Genomic DNA, 21612 nt, shown 5'->3' with positions numbered 1-21612 from the left:
TATATATAAAGAAATTGTATTTGTAGTTCAAAACTTCCAACAAAGAAAACTCCAGGCCCATAAAACTTCATTGGTAAATTCTGCCAAAGATTTAAGGAGGAAATGATGCCAATTCTGCACAAACTCTTTCATAAATTTTGAAAGAGTACTTCCCAGCTCATTCTTTGTGACCAGCGTCGCCCTGATATCAAAACCAGACAAAGACATTCCAAGAAAAAACAAACGTGAAAGAGTAATATCCTTCATGAGCATTGATACAAAAATTCTAAATAAAAATTTTAGAAAATCTAATCCAACAGTAAATTAAAAAGATAATCCAAAATGGCAAATAGGATTGTAATATAATGTAGCTCACCATATTGACAAATTTTTTAAAAAATCATCATTTAAGTAGATACACAAAAAGCATTTGACAAATCCAATATTCTTTTCAATAAAACTCTGAGCAAAGTAGGGATAGAGGAGAAACCTTTTAGCTTGATAAATGGCATCTACAAAAAAGCATCTTACAGCTAATGTCATAATTAATGGTAAAAAAATCACAAAACTGAATGTTTTCCTGGAAAGATGAGGAACTAGAGAAGAATGTTCACCCTCATCAATTCTGTTCAGCACTGTATAATGATTCTAGCCAGTAAAATCAGGCAAGAAAAAGAAATAAAAGGTGTCTTGATTGGAAAAGAAATAAAACTGTCTTTATTTGCAGATGGCTTTATTGTCTTAGTAGAACATTTGATAAAATCAATGAAAACAATAGTGGAACTAAAAAATGAGATGCATAAGGTTGCAGAATATAAAATATTAAAAAATTAAATATACTTTTATATGCTAGCAATAAACCATATGGTATTCAAACTAACAAAGCAAAACCATTTATAATAGACTGAAAAATATGATACAGTTTGGGATAAATATAACAAAAATGTGAAAGAAGTATACACTGAAACTTGCAAAACACTACTGACAGAAAGAAGACCTCAACAATTGGGGGAGATATGTCATGTCTGTGGGTCAGAAGATGCAAAGCTGTTAAGAAGTCAGTTCTCCCCAAAGTGATCTATAGATTCAATGAAATCCCAGCAGGATTTTTTTTTGGTAGAAATTGACTAACTTATTCTGAAGTCATATGGAAATGTGAAGGACTTAGAATAGCCCAAGTAGCTTTGTGATGGAAGACAAGTTGAAGAACTAACATTACCTGATATCAAGACTTACTATAAATCTATAATAACCAAGACAGTATGGTATTGGCACAAAGATAGACTAATATATCAATAGAACAGAAGAGAGAGCTCAGAAATAGGCCTACACAGAGACAGACAGCTGATTTTCTACAAAGCTGCAAAGCCAATTCAGTGGATAAGGGATAAGTATTTTTTCCCCCCAAAATGGTGCTGGAACTATTGGATATCCATATGCAACCAAAAGAGAACAGAAAAGAAAAAGAATTAATTCAAAATGGATTATAGACTTCTATGTTAAATGAGAACAATAACATTTCTTGAAGGAAGCATAGGAGAAAATCTTTGTGATCTTGGCTTAGGCAAGATTTCCAGACATGACACCAAAAGCACAGTTCTTCAAAATTATTGATAAGTTAGACTTCACCAAAACTAAAAACTTTAGTCATTGGAAAGACACTGTTCAGAGAATGAAAAGATAAGCCACAAAATGGGAGATTATTTTTATGAAGCATACATCTAATAAAGGATATGTATCTTGAATACATAAAGGACTCTCAAACATCAACAATAAGAAAACCTAATTTTAAAATTTGGCAAAGATTTAAATAGATACATCATGAAAGAAGACATACAGATGGCAAATAAGCACATGAAAAAGGGTTCAACATTATAAGTCATTCAAGAAATTAAAATTAAAACTATAAGGAAATATCACTACCCACCTACTAGAATGTCTACAATGAAAAAGACTGACAATGTTGGCAAGAATGTGGAGGAACTGGAACTTTCATATGTTGTTAATGGAATTGTAAAATCGTGCAACCAATATGTAGAGTTTGGCAGTTTCTTAAAAATTTTAGCACACACCTGTCATATCACCCAGCCATTCTCCTGGACATTTACCCAAAGAAATGAAAGCATACGTTCATACAAAGATTTATACATTAATGTTCATAGCAGCTTTATTTATATTAGGCATAACTGGAAAAAAAACTTAAAGTTTAGCAATAGAAGAGTGGAGGAAGTGCAATAAATTCATACAATGCAATATGATTCAGCAGTACGAAGGAATGAACTATTGATACACATAGCATGGATGAATCGCAAATAATTATGCTGAATGAAAGAAGCCAGACAAAAAAGAGACATACTGCAAGATTTCAATATGTAGAATGCAAATTGATATTTAGTTGCAGAAAACAGATCAGTTTTTGCCCGGTGGGCCTAGTGGGGTAGGGGAGAAAGCCTAAAAGGAGCAATTACAAAGAAGCCACTAGGAAACTTTTGGGGGTGATGAATGTGTTCATTATGTAGATTTTGATAGCGATTTCAGGAGTATGTACATTGTCAAAACTTATCAAATTGCATACTTTACATGCAGTTTGTTGCATATCAATTATACCTCAATAACGCTGTTAAAAATGCTAATTGTGAGGGCTTTCTGCTGCCTTTTGCTAGCTGTAAGGAATATCTTCCCAAATAGACAATTTTAGCTTTGAGTAAAATGAATCAAGATGCATAATCAGTGTCGCTTAGTACCAAGCAGCTATCTTCTCTGTTGAATCCTTTTTCATCTTTGGAAGTGACTCTGTAATACCAAAAAATTCTGCAAATTCAGTTTTTAGTCCCTAGCATACATGAGACCTTAATGCCCTCATCAACCACTTTGCCAGGTGCTCTGTCATTCCAGCTATGCTTCAACAGGGAACTCACTCCTTAACAGAAGTATGTACTGTTCTTATTCTTAGAAAGTTCTTGGATATATTGATAAGTTTCTACTTATATTGTTATTGATTGGGAAGAAAATACAGATTGTTACAGAAAATCTTTAATACTTGAAAGCACAAATCTGAGAATGAGATAAACCTTAAAATCGGCAACATGATATGCTGCAGTGATTGCCCAATGGCGTCCCTCCTTAAGTTACACCAGGAGAGAGGTTCAGTATGGGGAGTGTCAAGGGAATGACCCAGTCAGTGGGGTGATGATTCATTCGAAATAGAATTATTTTTATCTGTTTTAATATCTTGCTTTTGTGCAAGTTTTCTTTTGACAACTGTTTTTTTTTTTTTTTTTTTAAATCACTGGTGGGGTGGAAAGAGCATGTTCTTTGAGCAGAAAAGAATGAATTTACATCTTTCTCACCCATTTCCCAGATGTTTTACACATTAGTAATGTTGGTAAGTGAGTTTAAGTGAAATAATTGGCTATTAGAATTGAGAGTTACTACATCAACATTGTTTCTGTATTAGTTAACTAGGGCTGCCATGACAAAACACCACAGACTGGGTGGCTTAAACAGCAGAAAATTATTGTCTCACAGTTCTAGAGGTGGGAAGTCCAAGATCAGGTGTCCATAGGTTTGGTTTCTTCTGAGGTTTCTCTCCTTGACTTGCAGATGGCCAGCCTTTCACTGTGTCCTCATGTGGTTACCCCACGGTTTGCATATTGTCTGTGCCCTAATTTCCTCTTCTTGAAATTGACACTGGTCATATTGGCTTAGGGCCCACCATATAGCCTCATTTTACCTTAATCACCCCTTTAAAGGTCCTATCTTCAAATACAGTCACATTTTAAGGCACTGGGGATTAGGACTTCATCATATGAATTTGGGTGTGTGTGGGGGACACAATTTAGCCCATAACAGTTTCTCTTTTTATAAAATGAGGACCTACTTTTTTTTTTAAACAAGTTTCTTTTCTTTTTTTTAAAAATTTAATTTATTTATTTTTGGCTGTGCTGGGTCTTTGTTTCTGTGCGAGGGCTTTCTCTAGCTGCGGCTACCGGGGGCCACTCTTCATCGTGGTGCATGGGCCTCTCACTGTCACGGCCTCTCTTGTTGCGGAGCACAAGCTCCAGACACGCAGGCTCAGTAGTGTGGGGCCTAGTTGCTCCGTGGCATGTGGGACCTTCCCAGACCAGGGCTCGAACCCGTGTCCCCTGCATTGGCAGGCAGATTCTCAACCACTGCGCCACCAGGGAAGCCCAAGGACCTACTTTTCAAGATTCTTTTCAGCAATGATAAGATAATCTATATAAAGCAAGAGTAAAGCATGTGACACATTTTAGGTACTCAGTAGATGATGATTCACAGTAACTGTGAAATAAATGCATAAATCTGTGCTTATACAGATAAAATGATTTTTAGACCATTGATGTCCTGACTATAAAGTGTACTAAGATATAATAGGAATCTATAAAGACATCATAGAAAATGCTATTCTGGTTACAATGCATGTCTATTGTTATTTTTAACAAGTTGAATTCAATGGCAATGGCAAGACTCAACTTTTATTTACACAGATCTTTGCTCAGCTGAAGAGAAACAATAGCTCTCGGTGCTCTAGAGCAGGGGTCCCCAGCCACTAGAGCAGGTACCGGTCCGTGGCTTGTTAGGAAGCTGGATGCACAGCAGGAGGTGTGCCGCTTCCCATCGCTCCCCATCGCTCACATTACTGCCTGAACCATCTCCCCCCACCCCCATCCGTGGAAAAATTGTCTTCCACGAAACCGGTCCTTGGTGCCAAAAATGTTGGGGACCGCTGCTCTAGAGTGCTTCGATTACGAAGCCAATGAGGAGCACAGGTATGCAGAATGTATAGGATGGCAGTGGTGGCACTTTGCACAGCCTCCAATTTCCCTCATGTTTACCTCCATTCCAGAGGAGAAATGAGAATTTGCTAAGCTGGGGTCATAGGAACAGTTATTTTTGTTTCTTTCCCTAGTGAGAAATTTAAGAAGTCTGAAATTCAAATACATTTGTGAAATGCAAATGGTTTTATTTATTAATGGTCACTAATGGTCTGTAATCATCACAGATGATTATGTAAATAAATCATTTATGAGAAGAGTTTGCAGAGTTGAATTCACAAATTTTCCAATTGTTTTCCCTTCATATGGGTTTAGCCATATCTGATCTTGAATTGAGTTAAGGGACCAAGCTTCAAAAGAATACAATTTGAAGGAGCAGAGGAGTATCTTGTAATTATAAAACATGATGATACTCCTTAAAATTCTATATATTACTCATAATTTCTAAGCTCAATGATCTGTGCTGTTATATTAATTAACTCTCAAAATTCTAATAGCTGAGCAGATCACTTGATTTCACTTGCCTACACTACTTTATGTTAATTAATGAAAACCATAAATTCAGAGCCCTTGCAAATTGTGCTGCTTCATTGCATTTAGTGCTCTTGTAATTCCTACTCTTAATTAAATAATGAGCCTCTACAGCACATTCCTAGTTGTGAGTTATACTATGTTGTGGATATAGCTGGGATTCCCACTAGCCAGTCAGGTCACTCAATGTATGTCTTTTCTAACAAGTAGAAGAATTTATTATTCAGCCTTGGTGCCTGATATGGTGAGAGACACGTTATGGGGAAACCCACCTTTGTTTTGATCAGGTTGCCAGAATTGGATTTCCATTTGCTCTTTCCTGTTGAGGTCACCTGAATTAGAAAGGGTGAATACATTTCTTTCCTTGCTATTGGCGCAAGCCACACTTTTCTAGAGACAGAGCAATCAGGGTGTGGTGCACTCTTTTCCTTCTTTGAAGACACCTCTTTTTGTAATTCATTTGGAAGTCAACAAATATGGATTGAGCATCTAAATTGTACCCCAGGGGATACAGCAGTGACTAAGACTGTTCCCTTTGAGAAAGCAGTTAAATCTCCATTTACATCAGTTCCAAATCCTGAACCATTTCAATGGAGAAAACCTGTCCAGTATTTTGAGGGTCTCTGCATACAAAGGAATTTTACAAAACACAATATTTATAAGAAGTTGTCATAGTAAAAATGCATAGTAGAGGAATAATAATTTAAACTGAAAGATCTTACAACTAATGACAGGCTTGGGTTTTGCCTATGTTTATGGGATTAATCCACTTTCCCCCTCATTTCCTAAATACATTTCCTGACTGATTTATGATATTTTACTTTTTATTTTCAGGATCTTTCATTATATATGGGGTTGTTTAGCACAGAGTGAGATAAGGCATATTTTGTTTTTTATGGCATAAGTTACTCAGTTTTACCATTAGGAAGTAAACATCACTTACAGTTTATTTTTAATGAGTGACTAAATCATTTTTCACACACAAGTTTTACTGCAGAACAAGAGCAAGTGATCCACCAGTGGCAAGATAACTCAAGGACCAAAGTAACCCCGAATAGCAGGAGGTACTAAATGCCTACACTTGGGAGCAAGAAATATTTAATTTGGCTGACATGGCTAATTCTTGATAGTTCATGAACCATGTTTCAAACTGGTGGATTATCCAATATTCTTTCTCCTTCTTCTTGATCCCTGCCCTCAGGCATTTAATTTATTTGTGGCAAAGGAAGTGAAATAAGCCAATTTTACTACTTGTCCCAGTATAAGAAAATATATTGATAATCGTGATTCAAGATGATACATAATAAAATATTGATTAAAAGGGATTCAAAATTATTGACTCTAACAGTGATACTTAAGATGTGGTTCACAAACGGTTAAAACAAGCATTAAAAGAATTTGAGAGAAGCATTTAGAAGTGTTAACAGTAATTTGCCTTTCAAACACACGCATTTTTTTTAACATCTTTATTGGAGTATAATTGCTTTACAATGGTGTGTTAGTTTCTGCTTTATAACAAAGTGAATCAGCTGTACATATACATCTATCCCTATATCTCCTCCCTCTCGTATCTCCCTCCCACACTCCCTATCCCACTCCTCTAGGTGGTCACAAAGCACCGCCCTAGCTGATCTCCCTGTGCTATGCAGCTGCTTCCCACTAGCTATCTATTTTACATTTGGTAGTGTATATATGTCCATGCCACTCTCTCGCTTTGTCCCAGCTTACCCTTCCCACTCCCTGTGCCCTCAAGTCCATCCTCTACCTATGTGTCTTTATTCCTGTCCTGCCCCTAGGTTCATCAGAACCATTTTTTGTTGTTGTTGTTGTTAGATTCCATATATATGTGTTAGCATATGGTATTTTTTTTCTCTTTCTGACTTACTTCACTCTCTATGACAGACTCTAGATCCATCCACCTCACTACAAATAACTCAGTTTCGTTTCTTTTTATGGCTGAGTAATGTTCCATTGTATATATGTGCCACATCTTCTTTATCCATTCATCTGTTAATGGACACTTAGGTTGCTTCCACGTCCTGGCTATTGTAAATAGTGATGCCGTGAACATTGTGGTACATGTCTCTTTTTGAATTATGGTACTTTCAGGGTATATGTGCAGTAGTGGGATTGCTGGGTCGTATGGTAGTTCTAATTTTAGTTTTTTAAGGAACCTCCATATTGTACTCCATAGAGGCTGTATCAATTTACATTCCCACCAACAGTGCAAGAGGGTCCCCTTTTCTCCCACTCTCTCCAGCATGTATTGTTTGTAGATTTTTTGTTGATGGCCATTCTGACTGGTGTGAGGTGATACCTCATTGTAGTTTTGATTTGCATTTCTCTAGTGATTAGTGATGTTGAGCATCCTTTCATGTGTTTGTTGGCAATCTGTATATCTTCTCTGGAGAAGTGTCTATTTAGGTCTTCTGCCCATTTTTGGATTGGGTTGTTTGCTTTTTTGATATTGAGATGCATGAGCTGCTTATAAATTTTGGAGATTAATCTCTTGTCAGTTGCTTCGTTTGCAAATATTTTTTTCCGTTCTGAGGGTTGTCTTTTTGTCTTGTTTATGGTTTGTTTGCTGTGCAAAAGCTTTTAAGTTTCATGAGGTCCCATTTGTTTATTTTTGGTTTTTTTTCCATTTCTCTAGGAGGTGGGTCAAAAAAGATCTTGCTGTGATTTATGTCATAGAGTGTTCTGCCTATGTTTTCCTCTAAGAGTTTGATGGTGTCTGGCCTTACATTTAGGTTTTTAATCCATTTTGAGTTTATTTTTGTGTATGGTGTTAGGGAGTGTTCTAATTTCATTCTTTAACATGTAGCTGTCCAGTTTTCCCAGCACCACTTACTGAAGAGGATGTCTTTTCTGCATTGTACATTCTTGCCTCCTTTGTCAAAGATAAGGTGACCATATGTGTGTGGGTTTATCTCTGGGCTTTCTATCCTGTTCCATTGATCTATATTTCTGTTTTTTGCCAGTAGTATACTGTCTTGATTACTGTAGCTTTCTAGTATAGTCTGAAGTCCAGGAGCCTGATTCCTCCAGCTCCATTTCTTTTTCTCAAGATTGCTTTGGCTATTCAGGATCTTTTGTGTTTCCATACAAATTGTGCAATTTTTTGTTCTACTTCTATGAAAAATGCGATTGATAGTTTAATAGGGATTGCAGTGAATCTGTAGATTGCTTTGGGTCATTTTCACATGCTGATTCTTCCAATCCAAGAACATAGTATACCTCTCCGTCTGTTTGTATCATCTTTAATTTCTTTCATCAGTGTCTTATAGTTTTCTGCATACAGGTCTGATGTCTCTTTAGGTAGGTTTATTCCTCGGTATTTTATTCTTTTTGTTGCAATGGTAAATGGGAGTGTTTCCTTAATTTCTCCCTCAGATTTTTTAGGAATGCAAGAGATTTCTCTGCATCAATTTTGTATCCTGCTACTTTACCAAATTCATTGATTAGCTCTAGTAGTTTTCTGGTAGCATCTTTAGGATTCTCTATGTATAGTATCATGTCATCTGCAAACAGTGACAGTTTTACTTATGCTTTACTGATTTGGATTCCTTTTATTTCTTGTTCTTCTCTGATTGCTGTGGCTAAAACTTCCAAACCTATGTTGAATAATAGCAGTGAGAGTGGGCAACTTTGTCTTGTTCCTGAGCTTAGTGGAAATAGTTTCAATTTTTCACCACAGAGAGTGATGTTGGCTGTGGGTTTGTCATATGTGGCCTTTATTATGTTGGGGTAAGTTCCGTCTATGCCCACTTTCTGGAGGGTTTTTATCATAAATGTGTGTTGAATTTTGTCAAAAGCTTTTTCTGCATCTGTTGAGATGATCTATGGTTTTTCTCCTTCAATTTGTTAACATGATGTATTACTTTGACTGATTTGAGTATATTGAAGAATCCTTGCATTCCTGGAATAAACCCCACTTGATCATGGTGCATGATCCTTTTCATGTGCTGTTGGATTCTGTTTGCTAGTATTTTCTCGAGGATTTTTGCATCTATGTTGATCAGTGAGATTGACCTGTAGTTTTCTTTTTCTGTGACTTCTTTATCTGGCTTTTGTATCAGGGTGATGGTAGACTTGTAGGATGAGTTTGGGTGTGTTCTCCCTCTGCTGTATTTTGCAAGAGTTGGAGAAAGATAGGTGTTAGCTCTTCTCTAAATGTTTGATAGAATTCACCTGTGAAGTCATCTGGTCCTGGGCTTTTGTTTGTTGGAAGATTTTTAATCACAGTTTCAATTTCTGTGCTTGTGACTGGTCTGTTTATATTTTCTGTTTCTTCCTGGTTCAGTCTTGGAAGGTTGTGCTTTTCTAAGAATTTGTCTATTTTTTCCATTTTATTGACATATAATTGCTTGTAGTAATCTCTCGTGATCCTTTGTATTTCTACAGTTTCAGTTGTTACTTCTCCTTTTTCATTTCTAATTCTATTGATTTGAGTCTTCTCCCTTTTTTTTCTTTATGAGTCTGGCTAATGGTTTATCAACTTTGTTTATCTTCTCAAAGAACTAGCTTTTAGTTTTATTGACCTTTCCTATTGTTTCCTTCATTTCTTTTTCTTTTCATTTATTTCTGATCTGATCTTTATGACTTCTTTCCTTCTGCTAACTTTGGGGATTTTTTGTTTTTATTTCTCTAACTTCTTTAGGTGTAAGGTTAGGTTGTTTATTTGAGATGTTTCTTGTTTCTTGAGGTAGGATTTTATTGCTGTAAACTTCCCTCTTAGAACTGCTTTTGCTGCATCCCATAGGTTTTGGATCGTTGTGCTTTCATTGTCAATTGTTTCTAAGTATTTTTTGATTTCCTCTTTGATTTCTTCAGTGATCTCTTCGTTATTTAGTAGTGTATTGTTTAGCCTCCATGTGTTTGTATTTTTTACAGATCTTTTCCTGTAATTGATATCTAGTCTCATAACGTTGTGGTTGGAAAGATACTTGATACGATTTCAATTTTCTTAAATTTACCAAGGCTTGTTTTGTGACCCAAGATATGGTCTATCCTGGGGAATGTTCCATGAGCACTTGGGAAGAAAGTGTATTCTGTTCTTTTTGGATGGAATGTCCTATAAATATCAATTAAGTCCATCTTGTTTATTGTGTCATTTAAAGCTTGTGTTTCCTTATTTATTTTCATTTTGGATGATCTCTCTATTGGTGAAAGTGGGGTGTTAAAGTCCCCTACTATTATTGTGTTACTGTCAGTTTCCCCTTTCATGGCTGTTAGCATTTGCATTATGTATTGAGGTGCCCCTATGTTGGGTGCATAAGTATTTACAATTGTTATATCTTTGTCTCGATTGATCCCTTGATCATTAGGTAGTGTCCTTGGTCTCTTGTAATAGTCTTTATTTTATTTTATTTTTTAATTTAATTTTAATTTTTATTTTTTTGCGGTACGTGGGCCTCTCACTGTTGTGGCCTCTCCCATTGCGGAGCACAGGCTCCGGACGCGCAGGCTCAGTGGCCATAGCTCATAGGCCTAGCCGCTCCGCGGCATGTGGGATCCTCCCGGACCGGGGCACGAACCCGCATCCCCTCCATCGGCAGGTGGACTCTCAACCACTGCGCCACCAGGGAAGCCCCAATAGTCTTTATTTTAAAGTCTATTTTGTCTGATATGAGAATTGCTATTTCAGCTTTCTTTTGATTTCCATTTGCATGGAATATCTTTTTCCATCCCCTCACTTTCAGTCTGTAAGTGTCGGTAGGTCTGAAGTGGGTCTCTTGTAGACAGCATATATATGGGTCTTGGTTTTGTATCCATTCAGCCAGTCTATGTCTTTTGGTTGGAGCATTTAATCCATTTACATTTAAGGTAGTTATTGATATGTATGTTCCTATTACCATTTTCTTAGTTGTCTTGGGTTTGTTATTGTAGGACTTTTCCTTCTCTTGTGTTTCCTGCCTAGAGAAGTTCCTTTAGCATTTGTTGTAAAGGTGGTTTGGTGGTGCTGAGTTCTCTTAGCTTTTGCTTGTCTGTAAAGGTTTTAATTTCTCCGTCAAATCTAAATTAGATCCTTGCTGGGTAGAGTAATCTTGGTTGTAGGTTTTTCCCTTTCATCACTTTAAATATGTCCTGCCACTCCCTTCTGGCTTGCAGAGTTTCTGCTGAAAGATCAGCTGTTAACCTTATGGGGATTCCCTTGTGTGTTATTTGTTTATTTTCACTTGCTGCTTTTTATATTTTTTCCTTGTATTTAATTTTTGATAGTTTTATTATTATGTATCTTTGCTTGTTTCTCTTTGGATTTATCCTGTATGGTACTCTCTGTGCTTCCTGGACTTGATTAACTCTTTCCTTTCCTATATTAGGGAAGTTTTCAACTATAATCTCCTCAAATATTTTCTCAGTCCCTTTCCTTTTCTCTTCTTCCTCTGAGACCCCTATAATTCTAATGTTGGTGCATTTAATATTGTCCCAGAGGTCTGAGACTGTCCTCAATTCTTTTCATTCTTTTTTCTTTATTCTGCTCTGCAGTAGTTATTTCCACTATTTTATCTTCCAGGTCACTTTTCCGTTCTTCTGCCCAGTTATTCTGCTATTGATTCCTTCTAGAGAATTTTTAATTTCATTTATTGTGCTGTTCATCATTGTTTGTTTGCTCTTTAGTTTTTTTAGGTCCTAATTAAACGTTTCTTGTATTTTCTCCATTCTATTTCCAAGATTTTGGATCATCTTTACTATCATTACTCTGAATTCTTTTTCAGGTAGACTGCCTGTTTCCTCTTCATTTGTTTAGTCTGGTGGGTGTTTACCTTGCTCCTTCATTTGCTGTGTATTTCTCTGTCTTCTCATTTTGTTTTACTTACTGTGTTTGGCGTCTCCTTTTCACAGGCTGCAGGTTTATAATTCCCATTGTTTTCAGTGTCTGCCTCCAGTGGGTAAGGTTGTTTCAGTGGATTGTGTAGGCTTCCTGGTGTAGGGGACTGGTTCCTGCGTTCTGGTGGATGAGTCTGATCTTGTTTTTCTTGTGCGAACACATGCATGTTAGTGGACTCACAGTGAACAAGATTGCACTGTATAAGAATCAAGGGTAAACAAATATTTATCTTGCACTCCAGAAAATTTTGGATGTACAGTTACAAGATGTCCTTGATTGATAAATGCTTTATCAACTTTAAGATGCATCTCCAGTTTAGAGATGCTTAAATGTGAGGAAACTGGTATCTCAGGATTGTTGATATGATAGTTTCCATTATTACTTTATTGCTTTATTTCTCCATAGGGAATTTCCTTTTGGGGGTATATCCTAACGGTGATTATTCCATATTTTTTGCAGTAATTTCACTAAGTATGTGATGTAGTAGAAAGTGAGTTGGCTTTTGACTGCACACAGACTGACATTTACTGGGTTTATGACCTTGGACAAGGCTCACATTCCTTTCTGATGAAGAGGAATAAGAAACACATCTCAAGGTTATTCAAATTACTTTCTTATCTCAGCTTGACTAATGGAAGAGGTACTTGAAACATGTTTCCTTTTATTTATAATTAAAAAAATCAAATATGTGCACACACACAGATAATTTTGGTGCCTTATTAGTCTATAAATTAATAGTTTCATTATGTAGCTATGATATTTTAAATATTTATTCTAGAAAACTTAAACTCTAATTATATAAATATGTGGTCAAATTTTAAAAAATGAGGTCAAGAATTACCTCTCAGAGTTTTGACTCCTCTGACTCCCATTACAAGTAATGGCTCATTGAATAAATATTGTAAATAAAGTTTGAGTATTCTCTTAATTTTAGCTAGTTTTAAATTTATTCATCTGATGAACCAAAATTTTTGATATACATCTTCTAGATAAATAATATTTTGTAACTCTTTATTTTATTATTTAAAATAATCATATGGTCCCAATTTCTTACTAATATTTTAGTTACTTTGAGTCCTATTTCAAAATTTTCAACACTAATGTTATCTAATGAAGATTTCTTTGAAGTGTATAGTGTTTTCTTTAAGAAAATACAGCTCTAACAGATTTTCTTTAAGAAAATAAAGCTAACTAAATAATATTTAATACCACACTTATATAAACAAATTCATGTTTAGGTAGCCTTTATTTTGAACTCTCTGATTTTATCACCAGAATTGTATGCTAGTATCTGAGTTCATTAAATGAACTAGACTCATATTATATTTACCTTATGCTTGATAATTATCTAGCATATCTCAAATTATAATATTAGAATAATTATTCTTTGATTCATCCTAGATTCTTAAGAAACTTGAATTTATATTTGGAAATGAAACAAACTGCAGAAAATAGACTTTCTTATTTATCTTAATATTTATTCAAGTAATTAGCATATATTTTGGTAGCATATTATGGTGTACAAACTATTTTGCACATATTTTTAAAACTTTTACAATTATAAAAATATGTATTTATTTTGGAAAAGTAAAAAAATTATTATTTTCTGTTACATGTGACTTTTACTTATTTATTATTTATTTTCCCAACTTTATTTAAAAATTATTATGTCTTAACTCAGCTATTATCAATACTACCCACTGATAGATATTGTTAACATTATGGTGTGCTTTCATTCAGGATTTTTAAAAAATATATATTTTTTAGCTAATTAGATAATATTTTATCCTTTAAAATAATATTATATAACATTTATTTAGTGTAATTACAGTCTCTTAATAAACATCATCCATCACATGAATGTATTAACATTTAGAAAACCATTTACCTTTTATTGAATATTTTGGTTGGTTTCAAGTTTTAAGCACCATAAATAAGGTTGTGCTCACATCTTTAGGTGTGCTTCATGTGGTCTCTTTTGATTACCACAACAGCTCTGTGGGGTAGGCATGAATTTGTTTATAATTTTTTTTTCCATTGCTACCAGGAAACTGAGAGGTCAAAATCCTGACCCAATGAATGCCTCAAAAGTAGGACGTCTAGGGCTTCCCTGGTGGGGCAGTGGTTGAGAGTCCGCCTGCTGATTCAGGGGACACGGGTTCGTGCCCCGGTCTGGGAGGATCCCACATGCCGTGGAGCGGCTGGGCCCGTAAGCCATGGCCGCTGAGCCTGCGTGTCTGGAGCCTGTGCTCCGCAACGGGAGAGGCCACAACAGTGAGAGGCCCGCGTACTGCAAAAAATAAAAAAAATAAAAAAATAAAATAAAAAGTAGGAAGTCTAGGTGCCAGTTGGTAAACTCAGATGTTTAATAAATTGCTTATTCTCTTAAAATGTCTTCATTATTAAAAGGGTTTAAAGTAGAGGTGGTGCTCATAAAACATGTATGTATATGTACTCAGAACATATATCTTTTAGAAAAACCAAACATATTTCACCCCTTAGTTAGGCTAGCATTGTTATTTTCCCTAATACCCAGTAAAAGGTGTAGTGGTACCATTTCCCCCTAATGGTATACATTTAATCCTATATTCTCTTTTACTGGCTGCTCTTTAATTGAATCATGGAAGTTATTTATGTTTCACACAAGGAAAGTTGGTACATAGCAGTGGACAAGCATATAGGGTGTAAGGAGTGTACACTTAACCCTGAGCAAAAAGGTAACTGGCTCATTGGGACCTTTCATTTCCCAAAATGCTGAGGGCAGCTGAGAAGATAACCATGTAGAGAAGAGTGATTTACAGTATTTATAAGTGGGAAGTGCTGGCGTGCTTTTGGGTCCTACCCTGACTGCCACATTAGAGAACAACACCAGAATACTTTGCATAAGAGTCTTCTTGTGCCCATCCTGGCTTGATCCCTGTGACCAGGTGAGCTCTCTTTGCTTTATTTTGCCTTCTGAAATAAGAATTCTGACTTGATTTTTTATGTACCAAGTTCTCGAAACAATAATTCTCCAAACAAATACCTTCAAAGTTATTTGAAGGCAGATTTCACACAATGTCTGGCCAAGTCACGGATATAGTGATTTGAAGTAATATATATTTTTTGTTTGTTTGTGAGTTGCTAATACAATACATTTAAAATTTTCTGAGCCTCAGTTTCCTTTCTGCAAAATGGGAAAACTAAATCTATCTAGAAGGGTTGTGGTGAAAAGTAATCATGATCATATGGATAAAGTACAGTGAAAACTCAGTGCTTGGTAGCTATTATTTATATAACAGGTAGTCAAAATAATAACAGAAAGAAAATAGGTTTTGGTATCAGTTAGATTCATTTGGAAGTTTTATTTTTGCCACTTATTAGCTGTATGACCTTGGGCAAATACTTAGTCACTAAGCTCAAACGTTACATTACTTGAGGTTTCTCTTGAGTTTTTTAGATAAAAGAGAAGTTGGGCACACATATTTTGGAGAATGCTTACAGTGTCAGAACTCTAATGAAATTATTTAGGAACAAAGTGAGAAGAATTTTATAGTAGTTGATTTTTGGAAAGTACATGGTTGAATTTGGTTGTCAGTATTTTGATGATGAAGGTATGTATCATGAATGGTTGACATTCACCCTTGCAATAATAATTTAAGCTCATATAATGAATCAGTTCAAATCACTGAGCATATTTACCAAGCTGTACACATAATTAACATTTTAATTTCCCTGAATATCTTATCTTATTATCCACACTGCTTAGGAAAATATATTAAATAGACTCTGGCAACCAGCAAGCTTAAGCTCTATTAGACCGTAAGAGAAGGACATCACATTTCTACTAGTGACCAAGTGGGTTTTTGTCAACTTCTGAAATGAGGTTAGAGAAAGTTGTACAGGCTCTTATGATTACACTCACTAATCAGAGCTTTGAAATAGTGGGGGTCGGAATTTGGACTGAGTGGGTGAGATTTGGAAGTGGGCAGTTTTGTTTAGAAATGTTAATTTGTTCTAGTGCAAATTAAACATTTTCAAGCCAACAAACTGGTAATTTTACCAGTGTCCTTCCCTCCTGTGCTCATCACATTCACACCCTCTACTCCTTCCTCTTCTTATTTTTCAATATTTGAACTGCCATCTAGATTCTGAGTTTTGATTTCCTTTGCTTGGTATTTCTTATTTGCTTTTTATATTACTTCTTTTTCTGAGGCTTATTTTCAAAAGAAAAAAGTGAATGTTCAGTAACAGGATCAATTGTCAAGTAAGAAGCGAATATTCAAGTTTTGAGGTGAAGTGACATGCTGTGAGCAGTCCCTGAATTACCATTAAAATTCCCATTAGGAAATAGTGGGGAAAAAAGCCAATTCATAACAGTGAAAGCCAAGATTTATAGTCAATCTATTGCCAGAATATGGGGACAACTTGTGATAATTACTGAAATGAAAAAACAAACAGATTAGCTTGGATAGGGCTCGTTGTAATTCACAAAATTGTTGAGGAGATATGTTAATCTAGCTATTCACTAGTAAAAATTTTGGAAAGATAAATAGAAATAACTGTTTTGAAAAATGTAATCACTTTAAGGAACACTTCTGCCAATTGAGATGACCTAAAATTGAGATGTTAAAAACGAGGAAATCTTTTTGTTTTAAAAAAAAGGACATAAATTTGAGTTAAGGTTCAATTAAACACTTAAATCTAAAAAATAATGAATTTTTAAAATTTGATAATAAAGTTCAATGGAAAAGTTAAACCATTTTTAAAGTGCTGTGGACAATGTAAATGTAATAATTTAATTGAAAATAGATTAAATCAAGATATTAAATTAACTCAGACCTCAATGGAGAGAGTAGAGGATAAAGAGAGGTCTTTAATTCCTTGTCTTGCGTGGTGGAGTGTCAAAAGCTACACAGTGTCTTTTTTTTTTCTTTTCTTTTTTGTGGTACGTGGGCCTCTCACTGTTGAGGCCTCACCCGTTGCGGAGCACAGGCTCCAGATGCGCAGTCTCAGTGGCCATGGCTCACGGGCCCAGCCACTCCGCGGCATGTGGGATCTTCCCGGACCGGGGCACAAACCCATGTCCCCTGCATCGCCAGGCGGACTCTCAACCACTGCGCCACCAGGGAAGCCCTACACAGTGTCTTTTGATTATTGCAAATTTTGGATCTATAGTTTGAATATTTAAAGATAACCATTAGTGGAGTTAAAATATTTAATTTAGTCCACTTCACAGATTACTGGAGAATATAAAAAAAATTTAAAAGTTATAAATCAAAGTAAGCATTTAAAAACAGCATAGAACTATATAATGGAAGACTAAATAGAATAGTTCTGGCAATAAAAATAAATAAGTTAAACTCCTCAATTAGAATGAGACACATACATTTGGTTAAAAACTAAAGTGTGACTCTTTCCTACTTGTCCAAGGACAGAGAATTTTAAAAAGAATCAATGGTTAGGGTAATATCTTAACACATACAAACAGAAAGAGAACGGAGGTGGCTAAATTAATTTCAGACAAATTTATTTTCCAAGCAGAATTTATTTTTCTTTGATTTAAAGAAAAATTACAATTTCAGTGAAGCTATATTCACTAGTTTGTATTTTTTAGAGTCCACATATAAGTGTTATGACACAGTATTTGTCTTCCTCTGTCTGACTTATTTCACTTAGCATAATACCCTTCAAGTCCATCCATGTTGCCGCAAATGGCAGAATTTCATTCTTTTTTATGGCTGAGTAGTATTCCATCCATATATATATATGTATATATATATATATACATATATATACACACACACACACACACATATATATGTACTCCATATATATATAGTATGTGTGTGTGTATATATATATATATATATATGTACTCCATATATATATAGTGTGTGTGTATGTATGTATGTGTAATATATATATATATATATATATATATATATACATATATATATATATATGATGGAGTGCTCCACCTTCTTTATCCATTTGTCTGTTGATGGGCACTTGGGTTGCTTCCATGTCATGGCTATCATACATAGTACTACTATGAACATTGGGGTGTAAGTATCTTCTTAAATTAGTGTTTTCATTTTTTCCAGGTAAATACCCAGGATTGGAATTGCTGGATCATATGGTAGTTCTCTTTTTAGCTTTCTGAGGAACCTCCATACAGTTTTCCATAGTGGCTGCACTAATTTACATTACCACCATCAGTGTACAAGGATTCCCTTTTCTCTACATCCTTGCCAACATTTGTTATTTGTGTTCTTTTTGATGATAGCCATTCTGGTAGGTGTGACGTGATATCTCATTGTGGTTTTGATTTGCATTTCCCTGATGATTAGCAATGTTGAGCATCCTTTCATGTGCCTGTTGGCCATCTGCATGTCATCTTTGGAAAATATGTCTCTTCAGAGCTTCTTCCCATTTTTTAATTGGGTTGTTTGTTTGTTTGTTGATGTTGAGTTGTATGAGCTGTTTATATATTTTGGATATTAACCCTTATTGGTCGTATCATTTGCAAATATTTTCTTCCATTCAGTGGGTTGTCTTTTTGTTTTGTCAGTGGTTTCCTTTGCTGTGCAAAAGTTTTTAAGTTTAATTGGGTCCTGTTTGTTTATTTTTGCTTTTATTTTCTTTGCTTTAGGGGACAGATGCAAAAAAAATATTGCTACAATTTAGGACAAAGAGTGTTTCACCTATGTTTTCTTCTAGATATTTTATGGTTTCAAGTTGGTGAAACTATAATAACAGAAAAATAAATGAGGTAATTACTATTAGATATACAAAAAAATTTGATAAAAATAAATGCTTTAGAAGAATTTAATATTCAATTTAACCAATAAAAGATTAAGTAAAATAAACACAACTAGGATAAATTAACCAGGTTAAGATAATATACATAGGGAATTCCCTGGCGGTCCAGTGGTTAGGACTCCGAGCTTCCGCTGCAGGGGGCACGGGTTCCATCCCTAGTCCAGGAACTAAGATCCCACAAGCTGTGTGGTGTGGCCAGAAAATAAAAAAATAAACTAGTATCTCTTAAAAAAAACCATAATGCACATAAAATTGAACTTTGTACCTTTCAAAGCCTGTACTCTTTTTTAAAGAATAAAGAAATAGTGATTTACTAATTTCTCAAACTTCATTGAAATTTATACAGGGTACATTCTTTGGTAACAAATATTTATCAAATGAATGTTAAGTATGACAAACAGATTAGAAATAATGACTTTTTTTAGAGAAAAAAATCAATTCTTCAAAATTAAAAAGCTATTCCCTAAGTAAGGAAAATGGGAACTAGAAGTATTTTAATTTAAGCTGTGTAGCCAAAATAAAATGTAAGGGAAAAATCTTAGTTTTATGTCCTTTCAATGTTAAATAGGAATTAGTAATATAAATTAATTAAGGATTTAAATCACAAATTTAGAAAGAGTAAAATAAAATAAGCCTAAAGAAATTAGTAAAAATAATGAAACTCAAGGCAGAAATCCATAAATTATTAAAAAGAAATACAAAACGTTCAAGAACTTGTTCTTTAGAAAATAACAGTACATTCAGGAACTTGTTCTATTAAAAATCAATAAGAATAAAAGATAAAGCCAATGTTGAAAATTAGAGGGAGCATACAGATATTATAAATGAGATATTAAATTTTTTTCAGTAATATCATTTTAAACTCCAAGCTATAATATTTGAAAACATAAATGAAACAGTTCTGAAAATATACCAATTATCAAAGTTTACTCTAGCAGAAATCAAAGATTAGATAGACCAATAATCTTAACAGAATAGTATAAAATAAAAGTCAGATTATTCCCTCCACAATAGTTTCTGGAATCAGGTGATTTAACCCAAGTTCTGAAGACATCCTTGTACATACCATTGCAGAACATGGAACATTTAGAATACTGAGCATCCTATTTTAGGAAACCAGCATTAATTTTGATTACTGAAAATGATAAATTCATTACAAAAAGACTATGGACCTGACTTACAAATAAAAATTGAATAGATAGGGTGGCAGACATGTTATTAATTTTATCCTTGAACCATCTTCATTCCATCTCTTTCCTTGCTAATAGAATCCTTATTTTCTGTGTGCTGAGATCTTCCCAGCCCAAGGTGATTAATCATGATGGGTTTAACTCTAAACTAAGGATGACAATTATGTTCTTCTTTGCCAGCAATTCACTTTCCCAGCCCTCCTTAGAGCATGAGTATGGCTGACTGACTCAGTTCTAGCTAATGGAACTTAAGAGGAGCTTTGCTAGAGAGCATCTGGGAAAAGCTAAATTGAAGTCCTAATATTAGGATCAGATGGAAGAGGAAGACTTGTTAGTATGGTCTGGATTGCAGCAGACATTTTGCACACATGAGGTGTCAAGTGTGAAAAACAAAAACCTTTGACTGTTAGAGATGGTGGAGGAGAGACAGATAAAAAGAGCTTAGGTCATTGATGACATAATTGACCTAATGAAGCAGGTTGAAGTCTCCTCTATGTTTTTCCTGTTAACTGAGATAATATACACACACACAGGCACACACACATACTACATGCCACTGTCACAGGTTTTTTTTCTTTTTGTTTTGTTTTTACGGCTGGAAGTGCTCATCTGAAATAAAGGCCAAAATCCCAAATAAAATACTGGCAAAGAGAAATAAAACAACAATTCATGCAAAGAATTATTCACCACACTTTAATAAAATGATTCAAAACTAAAAAGTTAATTTAAGAAGCAAAAATGGTCTAATATTAGGAAACCTATTAAGGTTATAGCATATCACTAAGTCTGATGATACTACAAAAATTAACACCCATTATTAATTTTTTTAAATGCAAGTAAATTTGGAATAAATGTATTAATTATCAAGAATAAAATTTTAGTGACTTTTCCATTAGATGTATTTGGGGCAAGTTGAGGGTGCTCGTTATTATAATTTAAATACCGTTCTGGAATTTCTAGTCAATGAAATATGTGCTGAAATAGAAATACAATTATAAGTTTTGAAAAGGAAGTTAATATTGTTAATTGAAAAGAATATGATTATATGCTTAGAACTGATAAGAATGCTCATTGAAGTGGCCCTAGGAGAAATAGATATTGTCTGATCTAAGGGAATTAACAGAGTACACACAGACCCCATAGAACATAGTGACGATAGCACTGACACATCTAAAATTGAGGAAGTTTATTAAGAGACAAAAACTGTGATGGGCATCCATTTCTATCCAGGGGAGACAGACATTGGCTCTGAAACAAAATAATTTCAGTCACTATGAAGGTCTGTTGAGCTATGTTGTAAGGTTATTTTATCATCTTTCATCAAGACTTAGATGAAATATCCTTGAGAACATTTATCATCTTTCATTCTGACTTCATTTCCACCTAGCAACAGTCTGGTGAATTATTTTGCTTCTCATATATCTTGGTCCTGGGAAGGTATGAACATGTGTGTCCTATGAATAAAGTCTTTGAGTATTTT

The sequence above is a fragment of the Delphinapterus leucas genome, chromosome 4 (assembly GCF_059928025.1).
Source record: "Delphinapterus leucas isolate spDelLeu-1000000601 "Yukka" chromosome 4, BTC_Dleu_Yukka2, whole genome shotgun sequence".
In the NCBI taxonomy this organism is placed as follows: Eukaryota; Metazoa; Chordata; class Mammalia; order Artiodactyla; family Monodontidae; genus Delphinapterus; species Delphinapterus leucas.
This window is presented reverse-complemented; position numbering follows the sequence as displayed.